Raw genomic sequence first — 18,456 nt, forward strand, 5'->3', positions numbered from 1 at the left:
AGTTACCCGAACAACTTTAAACGGTTGAACATCGTTATTGCGCATACTGATATAGCTAATTATCGGCTATAGCCAACTAAATACGAACCTTGGTTGGACACGTTTCATTTCAATGACACTTATTCTTTTATAACGAAAGTGAAACTGAAAGCCGAACACACTATCGGATATAACTAAAAGTATTTGACCAGAAGGCTGGAAAGCTACTTAGAAAAACCCCCGGCGTCCGAAACGGGAGAAGTGGAAAAGGCCCCTTTGTTCGCAGACACTGTGAAAAACTTCATCCTGCTCAGTGCTGCGAATAGCCACCAGACAGAGATCACATCCTTCCTCGAAGAAATAGGGACGAAGGCCTGTTTTGTCAAGTGGATTTTGTTCTGTTATAATTTCCCGTTGCATGTCCTGGTCATTGAGCTTGAAATGCCACAGGGTGGAAGATAACGGTTACCTTGTTTGTAGTTGGTTCGAAGATTGAAATAATGCGTTTTTGCATCAAAGATTTTTGCTGGAACCAGATTACCGATTGGTTTGAACCGATTTTTTGCTCTACTGTTACAACGAATATCGGATTAACTAACGAACAAAATTACTGTCCCGAGACTATTACGTTAATACGAGGTTCGGCTGTAGTGTTTCGTGTCTGGTTTTTTCGCATAGCTGACGTGTTGTGAGAAAACAACATTAGAACTTGTGCTACGCGGAGCAATTTAATGCACAAGTCAGGCAGCGAAGCCACTGCAAGGAAAGTTCGGCAAAAAGTTAAAAAAAAAATTGGGGAAGAGAGAGTTTCGGCGAAGGCTTCGCGGACCCCTTAAATTCCGTCGCGGACTCCTGGGGTCCGCGGACTACCATTTAGGAGCCACTAACTTTGGTGTTTGAGAGCACGGCGATAGTATTTTCCACCATTTTTTTTAATATATGAGACAATGTCGGTGCCTGTGCATCAGGTCTTGTGGGAGAGGCGCTTTGGTGAAGTGGCGTCTGGCGACCGTGTCTGCCGAGCATGCGACTACCGATGGGGCGTAAAACGAACTCATTGCGCAGGTTTCAGAAATCGCCCTTTCTTCCGTCTGCGCTGTAGTATCACCGTCTGCTTCTCTACACTCCAATTTGCCGCTGCGAAGGATTCCAGATTACTTCGCATCTGCAGGCTGCCGTAATCATAGTTTTCGGTTTGCAGCGATGACGCACTTTCGCGGACGCTTGACGAGCACGGCTGATAGCGGACGGGTAGTACCCGCAGAAAGAAATTGACCGCGTTTCTGCTTGCTTCACTGCAAATGTCGTCAAAAGACACCTGCCGTCTGCCACCCGTCCCACGTAACTCCTTCTCTGCTCGGCGCGCTCTTTTCCTCCCCCCTCGCGCCTCTCGTGATGAATTGAACGAAGGTTTGTTCAATACAATTCAATTTTCCCACTGCCCTCGCACTGCTCGCGCGCCATATTTTTAGACAGCGAGACATTTTGTTTTTATATTTTGTTTTTTGTTGTGCCTGGAACAGAACAAGCGAGAGTTCTGTTGTTATTTTTTCTTTCGCCTCGAACGTGCTGGAGCCTACTTGCGCCATTTTTAACGCGCCGTTCTTTTTTCACTTGCCACCGTGAACTTTTTACGGAACGTGCATGCCTAACTAAAATAACGCGGGAGCTGCCGGTTGATTGATTGTAGGGTTTAACACGCTGACGCAACGCAGGCGATGAGGAGCGCCGTAGTGGAGGGCTCCGGATTAATTTTGACCACCTTGGGATCTTTAACGTGCGCCGAAATCTCGTACACACCGGCGTTTTTGCTTTTCGCCTCCATCAGAAAAAAGCGGCCGCCGCGGCCGGGAATCGAACCCGCGACCGGGAACTACCGGTTAAGTACTTACATCTTGCCTCAACTGTGTCTGAGGTTTCTTTTGTCCTAAATAATGGGGACATGTGCGACCAGTACCCCCAGTTTCAACAGTTTCGAACGGTTCTGGGGAAATATACTTTTGACAGATTGTTCCAATTTTTTGCCTGGCGGTAGAATCGAGGGACGCACAGAGAGACCGAAAATTCCGCATTTGAGTGGCTTCGGCTCACCTTGTGATTCTAAAAACGATGTCGTCTTTAAAATCACAAAATAAGTATAATGTTGTTGCGCTAATAAGCAGCTGCCGTAAGCGCCCTCACAGGAGGATGGGGCATGTCTGCAGACGAGGTATAAAGTGAGCCCCGTGAGCTCCTACGGCCTACGACGTTGCGTGTTTGGCTGTCTCCGAGGCACGTTTATGATATGTAACAAAATCACCGCCTATTTTTTTCAACCTGTAATGCAAAATACAGCGCAGCTGTGCTTATGTTTGGAAATGGTGCTACGACATTTTGCTAATGACACGGTTATGATGACACAAAATAACGATGAAGGGTTGTGGCTCTTATGCTGAGAATGATATTAATTGCGTTCTATTGGATGAAATGCAAAACCACGACAGCACCAGGGTCATCCATCTTCAGGGCATATAAAGCGGGTTGTGCTTCAGGGTCATCCATCAGCGTCATCCATCTTCACAGAATGGAAGGGCACTATTAACAGCAGGGCTGTTTAGGCCGACACAAATCCGTCCGGCGGAGAAAGAAAACCCTGAGCGCACGTAAGGACGTGCCTCGCGTGACCGCCCGGCGTCCCCGGCGTGAGGTGCCGGGCACGACTTTCACGCAGTGGCTTTAGCAAGAAAAAAAAAGAAAAATACCGAGCGCGCGTGAGCGCGTGCCTCGCGGTGACCGGCCGGAGTCGTCTTGCGCGTGGAGTCGTCTTGCGCCACATGAGCTCCTGCCTTCAACAGCTCCATTCGATTCAGAAGGGGTGCACGGCAACGTTGCAGAGGAAGTTCTGTGGTGCCGGTGCAGTGCAGCAGCGTGGATCCGCGGTGCCGTGCATCACGGTTGCACCGTCAGTAGCGCCCCTGCGTGTTTATAATCGAGCGAGGTGCAGGCATAGTCGTCTGCTAATCATCCTCGCCTGTCGTCCTCTACAACTGGATATTTACGGCCATCTGGGTTGTGTCGTACGCATCAGCGGCGACGCTGAGTTTGTCCCACGCATCTTCGAGCTCGACGGACATTTTCACGCGGTCGCCGCAACTGCCGGTAGCCGCCTGCCAACCCGCAACGCCCCAACGCTCACGGCACCGAATCGCTGCACCTCCTCCGTAGCAGGTGCAGCGGTTCTCTGCACCGTGGCGGCACCGCTGCAGCACCGTGAGCAATCGAGCGACGCGGTGCACGGCACCATTCCTGCAGCGGCGAATCGAGCTCTTTGGTGCAGCGCACCGTGCAACGGTGCAGGCGTTGCAGCGAATCGCTTCTGAATCGAACGGAGCTGTCGTCGTCGTCGTGTACCGACCGGCGCGCCACGGGTCCGCCGCCCCGAAGACGATAACGGCGAATCTGTCGAGCCATCTGTTCACAATCCAGAGTGGGTACGTGTCATTCTTGTTATGGCTACAACCAGCCAACCAACACGTGGAGACGGCCACCGGACCAGCTAACTAAGAAGTGGAGGTCTACCGAGGCGATGTCGCGCTGCAAGAAGATTTGCCCTACGCGGCTGTGCCGTCGGAAGACGACGACGACTGGTACTAAATAAACACTGTACATACCTTAACGGCCTTTGCTCTATTGTGCCGTCCGGAGCAGCAATGCGCGGCTGGGGTCCGGCTGCTTCCTCTCTCCTGGAATCCGCTGTCACTGTGGGGAGAAGATAGGTCGACCTCCAGCTCTGCTGTTTCTGCGCCAATTCTTTTTTTTTTTTTTTTTTTTTTTGGCCACGGGTTCTTTGTACTGCAAAGTTAAATTTTTTGCACTTACCTAGTTATAATTAATATTTCAGAACCGGTTCGGTGTGTAATTGAATCGAACCTGAACTGAACCGGAAGAAACTATTTTAAGCGATCCCGAACCAAAACCGAACCGGTATTTTTTTCCCCTTCGATACACTGCTGTGAATCATGAGATTTTGTGTAATATGTTTACAGCCACGGTTATCAATGGCCGTTTTTATTTCTCCTACGTGACTACATATCTACACGTTCTCAAATTGTTTGACTTGGGCGTAAGCAGAGTACAGAGCTTCATTTGCGGAACGGATCCAGTCACCCAAGGCTCTATATTATCGTCACTTTTATTTGACATTTATCTTAATAGCATAGTTGACGTGGTCGCATTTATCACAGTACGCATAGGATACTTTGCATAAGATACACTAATTACTACACTGCGCTTTCAGGCCTTCAGAAAGATGTTGTGAAGCTGGGTGATTGCTTATTCGAAGCAAACTTAAGGTTAACCCGCAAAAAAGTAAACTGATATGTTTACGAAACCCCCACAAGGCAGTACCAAATAATGATCCTGCGCATCTGCACATGTCCAAATGCTCTACTTGGTATTTCCGCCGTGTAACACGGGTACATTCGTTAAAATGTCTCCGTGTATTCAGTGACGGTGACCTGTCCTGGACACACGGATGGGCTATACCTGTAAGAAATTACGAAGCGTTGCGTGTTTACTGTACAATTCGAAGGTATTTTGCCCTTCTCAATTGGAAGTTTATTGGCCTATGCTCTAAGTTACAGAATTTTTCGTTATGTAATTTTCATTTGTTCTTAAACATGAAAAACCTGAATAAATCTAATTGTAAAAAAGCAAAAGATATGGCGCCGCTTCCACTAGTGGCGCAAGCCTGGAGAAAAAGCAGAGCTAGCGGCCTCTCTCCCTCCGTCGGAGACCCGCTGTTGCACATCACATGGATTTCCGAACTTGCCGCTCTAAGTTCTCTATGAATGGCACCGGATCGTTTTATCGGCAGGCTTTCACACCTCACGAAGTCATAATGAACGGACTGCAGTCTATTTATCCGGTAGCCCGCACTTATAACTACATACGTGGTTGGTATGCCATCTTATGAAATAGGTGTAAACGCTGAGTACAACTTCAGGGGAAAAAAATTCGATTGGACAGAGGTGTCTCTGTTCTATCAAAATCGTTTTGTCCTGAAGTTTTGCTTGGCGCTTAAAGCTGGGGTTCACTGCAGCCTCTCAGACGCTCAATAAAGTCTCTCTCTCTCTCTCTCTCTCTCTCTCTCTCTCTCTCTCTCTCTCTCTCTCTCTCTCTCTCTCTCTCTCTCTCTCTCTCTCTCTCTCTCTCTCTCTCTCTCTCTCAAAGTGGACCGCGTTTACCACGCGCTATAACTGGCGGCAACCGGCTTCGCGAACTCGGCGTCTGTAGCGCGAGCTGTTCTGTGCTCCCCACTTCAGGCGCGAATGCACTGGAGCTGTCCCCCAGAAGAGAACGCGAAAGATCACGCCACGAACGCTGGGCAGAGGGTTCTCGAAGGTCTAGTTGGACGACGCCGGGCGCTCCTCACGAGGCGCACGCTCACGCGCGCTCGGTATTTCTGTAGTTTTGCAAGCTTCTCACGTAAAACACACCCATACGCACGCCCATATGCGGACGCCGGGAACTTTTTACGAGAGGCACGCTCACGTGCGCTTGGTATTTTTTTCTTGGCATGATTTTGCGAACGCCACCGAACCAAGCTCAAACTAAAACAGTTCTGCTCTTAATAGTGCAAAAAGTGTTCCTTATTATGTTAATCGACATTAATCAGCAAGTGTCTATAAGTCAGCAGGATTGCTTAGTTTTGACAATGTATTAAATAATTTGTCATTTTATTACTTTTAGGAAAGTTATTACGAGGTTTGGAACACGAACTATTTTCCTCTACGACACGTGTCTCATTATGTGATACCAAGAATTCAAACACGCTATGGGAGAGCCATACGGTCATGGTATGTCCCAAACATATTTCAACGAGCTTCCAGTGATCGGTTTTCGATAGCTTCGCAAGGTAAGCTGAGAGTGGCCACATTTTCTTTTGCTGGCCACATGTTTCATTTTGTTGCACATTTGTTTGTGGTTTTTCCACGTGCTTTTATTTGTATTTCCTCTAAACGTTCCCCAGGTGTTCTTCTTAAGTACTTCCTCTGACGTGCGGGCACGTTGTACGCAACCAGTCTGTGAAACCATGACTCCTGTAAGGCGTCGCTACACATGCCTACTGAAGACTTAGGCTTGCCCGAGACTATATTGCTGCACATTGATGAGGTTAATAAATCTTATCTTATCAAAGCGCGCGCGCCGTTTGAGGGCTATTTGCGGCAAATCCTGGCTGCTCCGCATGACGCGGTCTGCTTCGGGATGGTTGCAAATGTTTCGACACATTGGCTTCAATTGGGCGCAGGCACAAAAAATGATGTTGGAGGCCACCCGTGTTCAGGCATTAGGAACGTGTCTGTTAGCGCCAATATCCGGTTGCCGGCGGCGGCTGGGGCGACCAGTCAGGTGCGCCGCATGCGCGGCCTTGGGAATATTAAGGGACCAACATTTCGTTGCATCGACCTTGCGCGGCATAAATCGCGTCTTCAATCAATGCGCGGCCGCCGCTGCTTAACCCTGCGCCGCCAGCGGCCGCGCTGCGAGGCGGAAGTGAGGGCAGCGTAACGGCGGCACCGGAAGCCCGCCCTCGTTCCCGGCATGCTCGTCGGCCGATGGGCAACGCTTCCCCGCGGCGGGGAAGCGGCGGCGGCGCTTCTCCCGGGCGTCCCCATCCGAGTCGTGCGCTCGCGAGCCGCCGCGCTCAGGTTCCCCTGGCTGGCATTGCACGCCGCTCCGAGGATGGAGAAAAAAACTCAGACGGGGAAAAAGAGCGGTGGGGCCGTGTTTCGCATCCACTGACTGCCCACCAAGGTGAGCGGCAAATTTTCCATTGCTCGTCACTCTAGATATTCTGCAAACAAGAAGCTGAGACGCGCGCGTGACTCTTACGCGCCGCAGCAGCACCGGTCACCAAACATGTGTGATAAGTGGATCTGATCGCCTTTATGTTGGATTTAAAATACATTTGCGGTACTGAGCACTAACGAACACGGTGGGACTATATTTTGTTGTAGCGCACGAATATGGGGTAATCTGTTTCAAGAAATTCACATTTCAACTAGTTATATAGAAGCCTTATTTCTGACTCCATTACAGCCGCTTAAGAAGCGTCGTCCTTACTGTTTTATATGTGCCTTTTATCTACGGTATTGTTGTACAGGCTTGTTGCCGGAGAATCGTATTTTTTTTTTTTTTCGCGCGCGTGTCATAACCGAAGATACATCCGCCTCACGCAAGCGTACCTTTCCCACAGAACCCGATGTATTTGCCTTCGCGGAGCACACTAGAATTTAAAAACTTTTCTAGAACTGCAACGTTGACTAGACATTGATTGGGGGTGCGCAAAACTGAGCACGGATGTGACGTCATCTTAGCAGTTGAACTTTGTTGCCGAAAGTTATGTGAAGCACGAGAGTTGCCGCCTCTTTCTGGTAAACTATACTCAGCCACTCGAGGATATTAATTCTGCTATAAATTAACTTTGAATGAGAAAACTGTGAGTGTTCACACCGGTGTGTAGATTTAAAGGAGCGAAGACCCGCCGTTTGGTCTTCCGAAATATGCTTCGAGAGCGGTGAGTTTAGTTGCTTGCGGTGATCATATCCCTTTTTCAATAACCGTTCACAATTACGCTGTGAAGTCTGTGGGTATTTTCTGCGCTCACGTGGAATGCCCGTCGCCGCCCTGCAGCGTTCCCTATTTACGCGCCGCGGAGCTCGAGTTTCTACGACTAGTCAGCCTTGACTGACACAGCTGTCAATATTGATTTATCTTCTTCTTCTTCTTCTTCTTCTTCTTCTTCTTCTTCTTCTTCTTCTTCTTCTTCTTCTTCTTCTTCTTCTTCTCCTCCTCCTCCTCCTCCTCCTCCTCCTCCTCCTCCTCCTCCTCCTCCTCCTTCTTCTTCTTCTTCTTCTTCTTCTTCTTCTTCTTCTTCTTCTTCTTCTTCTTCTTCTTCTTCTTCTTCTTCTTCTTCTTCTTCTTCTTCAGCCTGTCTACAACCAATGCGGGCAAAGGCATCTTTCATAGATGTCCAATTATCTCGCTCAGGTGCTAACTGCGATCCATTTATCCCCGCAAACTTCTTGATCTCATCTGCCCATCTGACTTCCGGCCGCCCCCTTCCCATGCTTGCCGCTTGGCAGGCACCGGCAGATCCCTAGTGGATCCCACTAGGGATCCACTCTGTTACCCTTAATGACCAACGGTTATCTTGCCTTCGCATTACATGCCCTGCCCACGTCCATTTCTTCTTCTTAATTTCCACTAATGTGTCTATAACACGTGTTTGTTCCCTGACCAACTCCGCTCTCTTCTTGTCTCTTAGCGTCGCACCTATCATCTTCCGTTCCATTTCCCGCTGAGTCGTCCTCAATTTAAGTTGAACTCTTTTAGTGAGCCTCCAAGTTTCTGTCCCGTAGGTGAGTACCGGTAAGATGCAGCTGTCATACACTTTACTTTTCAGGGACAATGGTAGGCTGCCATTCATTATCTGAGAAGGCCTGCCGAATTGATTTCACCCAATTCTTATACTTCTAACTATCTCTGCCTTATAGTTGGGATCCGGGGTCAAAACTTGGCCTCAGTAGATATATTCGCTTACCCCTTCTACTGCATCGCCACCTATCTCAAATCGCTGTGCTGTCCCGAGGTTATTGATCATTACTTTAGTTTTCTGCATATTAATTTTCAGGCCCACGGTTCTATTCTGTTTGTCCAGTGCGGTAAGCATGCTTTGCAATTCGTCCCCCGAGTTACTTAGCAAGGCAACGTCATCAGCAAATCTGAGTTTACTGGGGTATTATCTATTAACACTTACGCGTACCCACCTGTTCCCAATTCAATGTTCTGAATACTTCTAGTAAACATGCTGTTAATAACATCTGAGAGATCGTGTCTCCTTGTGTGACGCCCTTCCTTATAGGTATTATTCTGCTCTCCTTATGGAGGATGATGGTAGCTGTGAACCCATTTCAGATATCCTCTAGTATACATATGATCGTCTAAATCCTGATTCCGCAATGTCTGCATGACTGCTGAGGTTTCGACTGAGTCAAATGCTTTCTCATAATCTATGAAGGCGAAATATAGGGGTTGAGTATACTCCGTGCTTATCTCTATCACCTGATTGATCGAGTGAATATGATCCGTTGTTCAATAGCCTTTACGAAACCCTGCTTGTTGTTTAAGTTGACTGAAATAGGTTGCAGAAGTTCCGTTAGCGATTACCTTGGTAAGTACTTTGTAGACGACTGACAGCAAGCTGATCGGCCTGTAATTTTTCAGGACCTTCATGTCACCTTTCTTATGAATTAGGATGATGTTCGCGTTATTCCAAGATTCCGGTACGCTTACGGTAATTAGGCATTGCGTATACAGTTTTTCCAGTTTTTCAAGTACAATTTCTCCTCCATCCTTCAAGAGGTCTGCTGTTATCTGATCCTCGCCAAGTGCTTTGCCCCCTTTCATTTCTTTCAAAGCCTTCCTTACTTCTTCGGTCGTTACTGGTGGGATGTCTATCTCCTCTGAACTGCTTTCTCGTTCGGCATTATCCTGGATGTCCCGGCTACTGTACAGATCCCTATAGCACTCCTCGGCTACAGTGACTGTTTTATCCCTACTTGTGATGACATTGCCTTGTTTGTCTTTAAGTGCATACATCTGATTCCTCCCCACACCTAGACTCCTCTTCACTGCTTTCAGGCTACCTCCATTCTTTACAGCGTATTCGATCCTCTCCATATTATATTTCCGTATGCCAGCTGTCTTACGCTTATTGATTAACTTCGAAAGCTCCGCTAGTTCTATTCTGTCAGCTGGGGTGGATACTGTCATGGTTTGCCGTTTCCTAATTAGATCTTTCGTCTCCTGGGAAAGTTTACCAGTATCCTGTCTAGCCATCGTGTCCACGATTTCTAATGCAACTCCGTGATAATGCGCGCAATATTGTCGCTCGCTTCCTGTGTCGTAAACTATGCTTCCTCGGTAAAAGCTGAATATCAGTTTTGCAGCGCGATCCTGCATTCTTCAACTTTCCTTCGTACGGTTAGCTCATTGATCGGCTTGTTTCGTACTAGCTTGTTACGGTTCCTCCTCAAATCTAGCCTAGTTCGAGATCTTACGATACGGTGGTCTCTACACCTCCCCCTCCCGATCACTTCTACGTCCTGCACGACGCCAGCGTTATCGCATTGTGTGAAGTCTATTTCATTTTATGCTCTCCATTCGGGCTCGTCCATTCCACTTCCACCTCTCCCCTTTGCGGAAGAAAGTATTCATGATGCGCAGAATTATTCCGTTCTGCGAACTCCCCTCTATGATTCCTACAACCCAGACCATAGTTCCCGACTGCCTTGTCTCATGCCTGCTTCTTGCCTACTTTAGCATTGAAATCTCTCATAACTATATACGGTGTCTTTGCTTTGCCACTGCCGATTCCACATCTTCATAGAAGCGTTCAACTAGCTGGTCGTCATGGCTGAATATAGGCGCGTAGCCCTGTACTACCTCGACTTTGTACCTCTCATGAAGCCTAATTACAAGAGCGGACACCTTTTCGTTAATGCTATAGTATTCATCTATGTTGCCAGCAATGCTTTTATTGACTTGAAATCCCACTCCCAGCTCTCTTCTGTCCACTAAACCACGGTAACATAGGATGTGTCCTTTTTTTAGCACTGGGAAGGCTTCACCTGTCCGCCTATCCTCACTAAGCGCTATTACAGCCCATCTAATGCCCTCTAATTCCTTGAACAACACCTCTAGACTCCCCTTGATAGATAAAGTTCTATAGATAAAGTCAATATTGATATCATATTACTAGAGCGAAGCTATGAATGGCCAAGAGTCAGAATTTATGGCGTCCAAGCGGAAAACCTCTCTCCTAAAAAGTGAGACTAAAAGAGACAGCAACAGCAAACGCATGCCGCCGTTCGCATCGGAGCGGAAGCTCTCCCCCACATCCGGCCGTACTCTTCCCCAAGGCGACGTTGAAAACTATATCAGGCACCCATTCTGGCGGTTGCCTTGCATCGACCGCACGCCCGTCATCGTGGTAGGAGACTGCACCGCGGACGTGTCGCGGTCCGGTGGCAAGCGGCTGCTGTGCTCGAACAGTTCGGCCCGCAGTGTTACAGTCACTGCAAAGTGCCCACGGGGAGGCTTCAACGTCCGTGTTAGATTTGGCCTTGGCCAATAACACCACCAGACCAGTGTCGTCCCCGGCCATTGGCAGTGCACATCACAGCACCCGCAAGGCCATCATCATTAGAGCCACAAATGACAAGAGACGACAAGAGGAATCGCGTACCTCTCGGTGTTGTTTCCCCAATACAGGACGTTCACATAGTTGCTTAAAATGAGTCTAGAAAAGCAAAAACACCCGTGTGTACGAGATTTCGGCGCAGGTTAAAGATCCCCAGGTGGTCAAAATATATCCGGAGTCGTCCACTACAGCGCGCCTCATCGCTTGCGTTGCGTCGGCGTGTTAAACCCTACAATCAGTAATCAATCAATAAAATGAGTCTACTTACATACCGTGCAATTACTAAGTAAAAGCCCCACCAGGTGCACCAGAACGGTTGAGCTTTAGCTGCTCAACAGTCTTTCCATAGTGCAACAGACGAGGAATTGTTATACGGTATACGTTACATTGTTAAGTATTACATATACACATATACATAGATACATTACAATATATACTTTGAGCGTGTGCATGAGTTCGTGCGCACGCGTGCATGTTGATAACAAACTGTAATTACGGGTTTTGCATTCAACGTTTGTTGCTTTTTCTAATGCCTAGAAGGCGGAAGCGGAATTCGTCATGGTTTGTACACTTGTACATGCGCGGCCACTATCAGAGGTAACACGGCAGCGCGTGGAGCGCACCGCAGTGCGCAACCACCGGCGCATCGCGAAGCAATGTGTAGCCGTAGCAGGCCTGCTACGTTGCCTGTTACGCAAGTGGCAGTTAAATCCACTTCTTGTGATGACTGCGCACTGCCGCATTATTCCCGCGGCGCAAGTCGTGGTACTATACTAGTGTCACAAGTCGTGCCACTACTCGGAACTGTTACCTGTAACAGTGGCCGCGCCTGTAGATTGGTCGGTTTTAAAGAACAGCACTGCTGCGCTCGGTTATCCAACTGCTTTTTGCCTGTTCCCTTGGTTTCCTCTGCGTTGCACAAAGTTGGCCATGTACGAACCATGCCGCGCATTGGGAGCAGCTTGGACAATTGTTCGCTTTCATATACCTCGTTTTTGTTGACACTGTAACAGAAGAAGGGTTTTCTTTTACTTTCTGAGGCGGAATGATTCCGTGAGGTGAAGTCGACATAAAAAATGTCTAAAAAAAGGAACCACCGGGATTCGCAAAGATAAAGTTCGCATATAAAAGCCTAGAGTGCACTGTAAGATTCGAATTTGGGACTCATAGGTAACAGTTCGACAGTTTGTTGACTGTACTAAGCACGACAGGCGTAGAAATTGCACTGGGTGGAATGCAGGAACTCGAGTCCAGGCGTAGAAAATGTCGAGGTCACCTCAGCACTACTTACAACGCAGTGAACGCGGAAGTAGTAGTGTGTGGTCGCCCAAGAAACGCGCCGGTATTTCGGTCGCGCCACGGCGCGTATATGTGCTTCCTATAGGCTCAAGTGACGGCTGGTAGTACTGACTATAGTCAGTACTGCCAGCCGTCACCTGAGCCTGTTTATGGGGGCTATATCATGGCATAAACGTACCGAAAGCATTCAAAACAACCCGAACTGAAATAAATAACAGCCAAAACGGACCTGCAATGGTTAAAAACTACGGTGTAGAAAAATATTCAACAGAAATAGCCGAAACCGACCTAAAAGGGGAAAACCCGCAAAAACGTACAAGAAGAAGTAGCTGAAACTGACCAAAGCTAACGAAAATACCCGAAATCCCATTTATACTGCATAAAGATGTCATAAATAGATTATATGCGTCATAACAAATGCTAATATTTAAATGCGACAAACCCTTGAAAATGAAAATTGGCCGCGTATCTGCTCCCTTCGTTGCAAATGCCGTCAAAAGACGATAGTATTTATCGGCTTTTGCGAAGGAAATGCCTCCCTTCGCTTTGATGACCACGTTATGACCTTCTATGACCACGTTATAGAGCTCAAAGTGTAGCTGTGGGCCTCACGTCCTTCCGCCACGTACCCGCGATCGAATCGCCAAGGAAACGGAACATTTAGCTGAAACGTATACTGTCGCGAAGCCCACGTTACATCTGCTGTTTTCCCTGTCGTATTTCTGATTCGGCCGCCAAGGCCCCTTTCTCCGACTAATGCACCTAGTGTCTGCTTGCGAGCCTCTAGGCCGGAATACGAGGCTATTGCGGAGGCCGTCTTTGGGGAAGCTTTCTGCGCTCTTGGGTTACAGCGCGTCCATAGCATTGCGCTCCCCTCGTGGAGTCTGCACCGTGCAAAAGTGCAGAGCCTTGCGGGCTCCGGTCGTTCCTTCTAGTTGCAAGGGCTCTTCCTGTGTCTTTTACTTTTCACTCAGGAATGTTGTTTCGACCACTGTATCCACGGCAACAATTATTTTACCGAAATGCCTGGCTTCGGGTTTGAACGTTGTGTCTGTCCGTGATCGGTAATTCTTTTTAATGCACTTTATAAGCGACCCCAAACCATCCACCGCCGGCGTCGGCGGCGGCGTCGGCGTCCGCAGTGCTCCTCTATAAAGAAACAGCATCCGGCGCCAGGTTTCGATCCGCGGACTTTGCGGCCGCAGCGCGACGCTCTACCGACCAAGCCACGGACGCGACGTGATATCAGCGTTAGTGACGCGCCTTATATCTTTAACGCATTCAAACTACGTCGTCAGCGGCGTGCGTTGGCGACTCAGCGGCGTTATAGCGGCTTGATAACTGCGTGGTGTACACGTGATACTACAAACCCGATGGAAGAGATGGAAGAGAAGGCGGCGAGGCGGTGGGCTGCGGGGGCCGAGCGCAAGCGCCGCAAGCGGGCCGACAACCGTGCATTCGCACTTTCACATTCTCCCCCTCGGGGAAATGCGGGGGAATTTTTTATTTGATTCGAACATGGTTCATTCGAACCGATTATAAGCTGGATTCAGCGGCTTCAAGGGACGGGGGGCACTCACTCGAGAGACGCTGCCACCCGCAGTCACGGCAATACGCCGGAGCCCCTCGGCAGTCGGCTTTGTTCTTCTAAGCACTGTTATATTTCATCTGTTAGGCAGACAGACAAATAACTTTTATTTTTTGGTCCTGAGGAACTACGTTGGGGTTGTAGTTGCGGGCCGCTCCCACGTAGGAAGGCCGTGGCCCTTCGCCCTTCCGTAGGCCCTCTGGGCGGCCAGGCGTTGGACAGAGAGGTCGCCGCTTTTGAGGGCTTTCTCCCAATCCTCGTTGCACTTAAACACAGCGTCGCGTATTGCAGGGCATTGCCAGAGCATGTGATCTAATGATCAATACGCCTCTCCGCAGCCCGGACAGTGCGGGTCAATGTTGGCCGCAAAATGACTAAACCTGCCCCGCGAAGGCCGACGACTCAGACCGAATAAGCTTTCGATGACGACGTGAGTAGATCCTCGGGGTGATTAAATGTAAGATGTTTATCTTATGCCCTAAATGCTAGTGTATGTCATTAAACAAGCTTAGCTCTAGAACCCCTGGAAGGGCTTCACTCCCCGAACAAACATGCAACAGTAGCGGAAGAAACGCGTCGCTACCGCACATCGCCACTCGCCCGTGTAATCAGTGGGCTCAAATTACTCCCCTAGGCCTCAGTACGTGTCTCTGGCGCACGATGCTCAGCCGAAGGCCACATTACCCTCACTATATAGTTCCCCTTCGCTAGTCGGAGCCACGGAGCTGTGGCGGCGTCTGGGATGCGTGCTCGTCAATGCGTTCGTTCCAGACTCCCTGCGGGGTTCTGCTTCCATCCGAACACGAATTTACCCCTTTTTCCGTTCAACTAAACCACCGTGCTTTTATTCTCTCTGCGCCATTGTCAACTTCGCGCGCCACCATTTACCGAGTGAAGAAGTGCTTTGGCATTAGAATGACGGCACCCACAACTCCAGTTGCAGGGCTTAAAGTAGCTCGGGACGTGGGTGACAGGCCTGTCGCACGTGCCGAAGTGAGACGCACCTCCATCTCGAGGTGCGTCTCGAGATGGAAGTCCCTCGCCTCTCGGTCCACTCGCTCATGCTCACCGACGGTGGTCTAGAATGACGTCCTCTTCGTGAGGTGCTGCTTCGTTCGCGTACGTTGTTCCGCGTGAAACTGCTCTACGAGTAAACGGCATAGCCATTCCGACCGAGACAGCATTAGAGTCCTAGGGCTGCGCATACAAACAAATGGCAAAAATACTGTGGCTGATTCCTCTGTCATAGGAATCGGTAAAGCACAAACGTAAAATGTGCAGCGAAGTCTGCAGCTGAGCATGATTTGCGGGTCGGCGGCTGTCTTGTGGGTGTGCGTAGCGAGCGACGTCCTGCTGGAGGGTTGCTTAGGCAAAGGTGGACTAGCGTCATTTCTGTGACGGATATGACGTCAGTAAAATCTTGGGGTATCGTGGCATAAAACACTTTCGTGTGAAAATATAAAACCCGAAAACGAACAACCCGAAGTATAACGTACTCTTTAGTACTAAAGGTTGCTTCCCCTCAAGAAGACCATGTTTGCAGGGGTTCACCCTTTACAGGCCGCTTGCTTCGTTGTATTGGCGTCCCTTCCGTGACGGATATGACGTCAGCGAAATTTTCGTGTATCCGGGAATTGAACACCTTCGTGTTAAAACACTGAAACTATCAGGAGACTTCAAGCGAGCACCTACCAGAAATTCCGGGTACCTAAGCGCATTCCTAACAAGCGTGCGGAGATGAAGGCGGCCAATCTGTTGAGATTGGTTTAGGCTTTCGTCATAAGTCGTATGAAATTTGTTGCCCCCTAACTAAAACTGCGTAAAGCAGAGAAAGATGAAAATGAAATCATACTCAGGAAAGGGATCAAGGCCGCACCAGGTCTTCCCCTGAACACCCCGACGGTAAAGCTTCTAAGCCTTGGTGTCCTCAGCACTCTGAACAAGCTCATAGAAGCCGCCACGGTGTCACGGGATCAAAGACTGTTGAGAAGTAAAACTGGAAGGAAGATCATGGAGCTCCCGGAGTTCGACGCCTCGCAGTGCTCGAGGCGGACGGATACTGTAACCAGACCAGCTAAGCATAGTCTCATTATTCCACCGCTTCCAAAGAGCATGCACCTGGTATTTCACCAAGGCAGACGCAAAAATAGGGCTATGAACCTGCATGCCAAATTTGGAAATAGGTCTGATGTGCTCTGCACGGACACTGCCGAATAAGATAGCAAGACAGCATACGCAGCTGTAGTGGTTCGTAGGAGTGGTGACCCGGTATCGTGCTGTACCATCAAAAACGCAAGTGCAAGTGAGGTAGAGGTTACTATTGCTCTAGCAACGGCATAAACCGGTACAAGAGTGATTGTTAGTTACTCTAAGGAAGCCATTAAGAATTATGAGATGGGTACGGTATCTGCTACAGTCGCCAAAATTCCCAGAGATGGAAAAGTTCCAGCACAGCAAATCTCGCTGATATGGTTCCCGGCCTATCAAGGCCTGTGGGCGAACTAGAAGGCGCCTGCGACCGTTCGAGATCTCACTTGCCGGTCGATCGCCGCTGACTCACCGTCTTCACGCAGGGAACCCCTCCCTTCGGGTGACGAACTAAGGACGTTACAAGAAATAATTTCCCGCTATAAGCTCGGTCTCAAGACCTATGCAGCGGCGGATAAACAGCTCAGCAAAAAAAGAGGAAGTCATGTGGATGAAAGTGCAAACCGGGGTATTTCCATATCCTACACTGCACTTGGAAGTGTTGAATCCTAGATGTACTCACTGTAATATCATTGCAGACCTAGCCAACATGGACTGCACATGCCCTTCCTATAACGACCCGAACAGAAATGTAGAATCTTTGGAAGCCTATATTGCTCAACGACAAAGCAAAAGAGCAACGCAAAGTCGTCGGTCACGCCCTGACCGCCGCCGAATCCCAAGAGCTTCCGGCTGACGGCTAGAGGGATAAACGAGGTCTAGGCTAATTTCCTCCCTCTCGTAATTTTAAACGAGCGCAAATAAAAGTTCTTTCTCTCTCTATCTCCTTCTTTTATGGCAGCCTGAGCCTCGCCCGTCTTAATGCCAGCACAACGGCGTCGGGAAGCCTGAAGCCCTCGAGAAGAGAGGCGTGGGACAGGCTTGTGTCGACGCACTCAATCTATCTCGGCATCGCACCCCGCCCCCTCATCAGTTGAAGGCCCTTTCCCCGCTGCCGCTTTCCTCCCTCCCGCCTCTTCGGTTTGAGAGTCGAATGCGAGCCCCCTCCGCGCTCCTTCCTTGACTGATTCGTGTAAGCGGTTGGAAGGACGTTGAAACTGTGGCGAAGAGAGCAATGCCTCGCAATCAAATGGGACACGCATATACTTGCTTCGCTTCATACGAGATCGCAAGACGGGAGCGTTTCTGCGACCCTTCCTAAATACCTGCCTTGTTCCTTTATTCGGTTGCCGATTTCGCGTTTTGCTGGCAATGCACCAAGAACTGGAGCACCAAGCTCGAACTTGTTGCCCGAGCCAAGACCAGCAGTATATGCCCGCAGCAATGTCCGCGAGTCTCGGTGCCCGTTATTTGCACTTTGCGTCCACCAGTGCATCGGCAGCTGGGTGGCCTAATGGTCATCACTGGTTGCCAACGAGTGCGTAACGCACCGCTTACTCAGCGCTGAATCACTTATAAGTGAATTATCAGCGACATCCAGCATTCTACGGTGGGACGCGATATGCCCTTTGCGGCAGGCGTAAGCTAGCGACCACAGAAATGAAGACTATAATTCGAACTACGTAGCTTCGCAACAGGGACGGCGAAAGATATAGTATAGCTGCACTTGATGGACGATGTGAGAGCTGTCATGTCCATACCGTAGCCAAGCATGGCTACGGTGGCCTGGCGGATTGTTGACCGCGCCGTCCGCGAAGTTTCTTCCGCATTCAGATTCCGCCCGCTTAAAGGAGCCATGAAGAGAAAACAAAACTTTGTTTTACTCGAAAGATTAGGTGTTTCAGAGTACCCCAAGCCCTTTCCCGGAAGCAAATGATGCTTTATTCACTGAGAAATAAGGCAATTTAAGCCAAAATTTTAAATCTCCCGCTAAATTGCACATTTCGTCACGTGAACAATGGCGTCATACGAGCCGGTCCATAAAACAGATACTTAGTATGTCGACTCCATATAGCATCCACACGCGGGAGTCGACCGAGACGGCGGCCATTTTAAAAATACTAGTAAAACCTAGTGCACCCGCCTGATCCGGAGAACAAAACTCTCGCCGAGGAGCTCGGGCTTGCATTTAACAACCTCACACCACTTGAACGCTCAATGCTTCTAAGTGCACGAGCGGCAAGAGTTGTGGGATACG

At 49.1% G+C, this 18,456-nt stretch overlaps 1 protein-coding gene across 1 annotated transcript in view; it reads right to left on the bottom strand.

Annotated features, from left to right (window-relative positions):
• LOC144174287 (cystinosin-like) overlaps positions 1–18,456 on the bottom strand; it is a 190,663-nt gene that overhangs the window by 143,225 nt on the left and 28,982 nt on the right. The window contains exon 2 of the mRNA XM_077702902.1: positions 3,630–3,717. The gene's annotated coding sequence lies outside the window, so the exon portion shown is untranslated. The remainder of the gene's footprint in view (positions 1–3,629; positions 3,718–18,456) is intronic.

The sequence above is a fragment of the Haemaphysalis longicornis genome, unplaced genomic scaffold (assembly GCF_048455015.1).
Source record: "Haemaphysalis longicornis isolate Haplotype H1 unplaced genomic scaffold, Haemaphysalis longicornis Haplotype H1 scaffold_3, whole genome shotgun sequence".
NCBI classification, from domain to species: Eukaryota; Metazoa; Arthropoda; class Arachnida; order Ixodida; family Ixodidae; genus Haemaphysalis; species Haemaphysalis longicornis.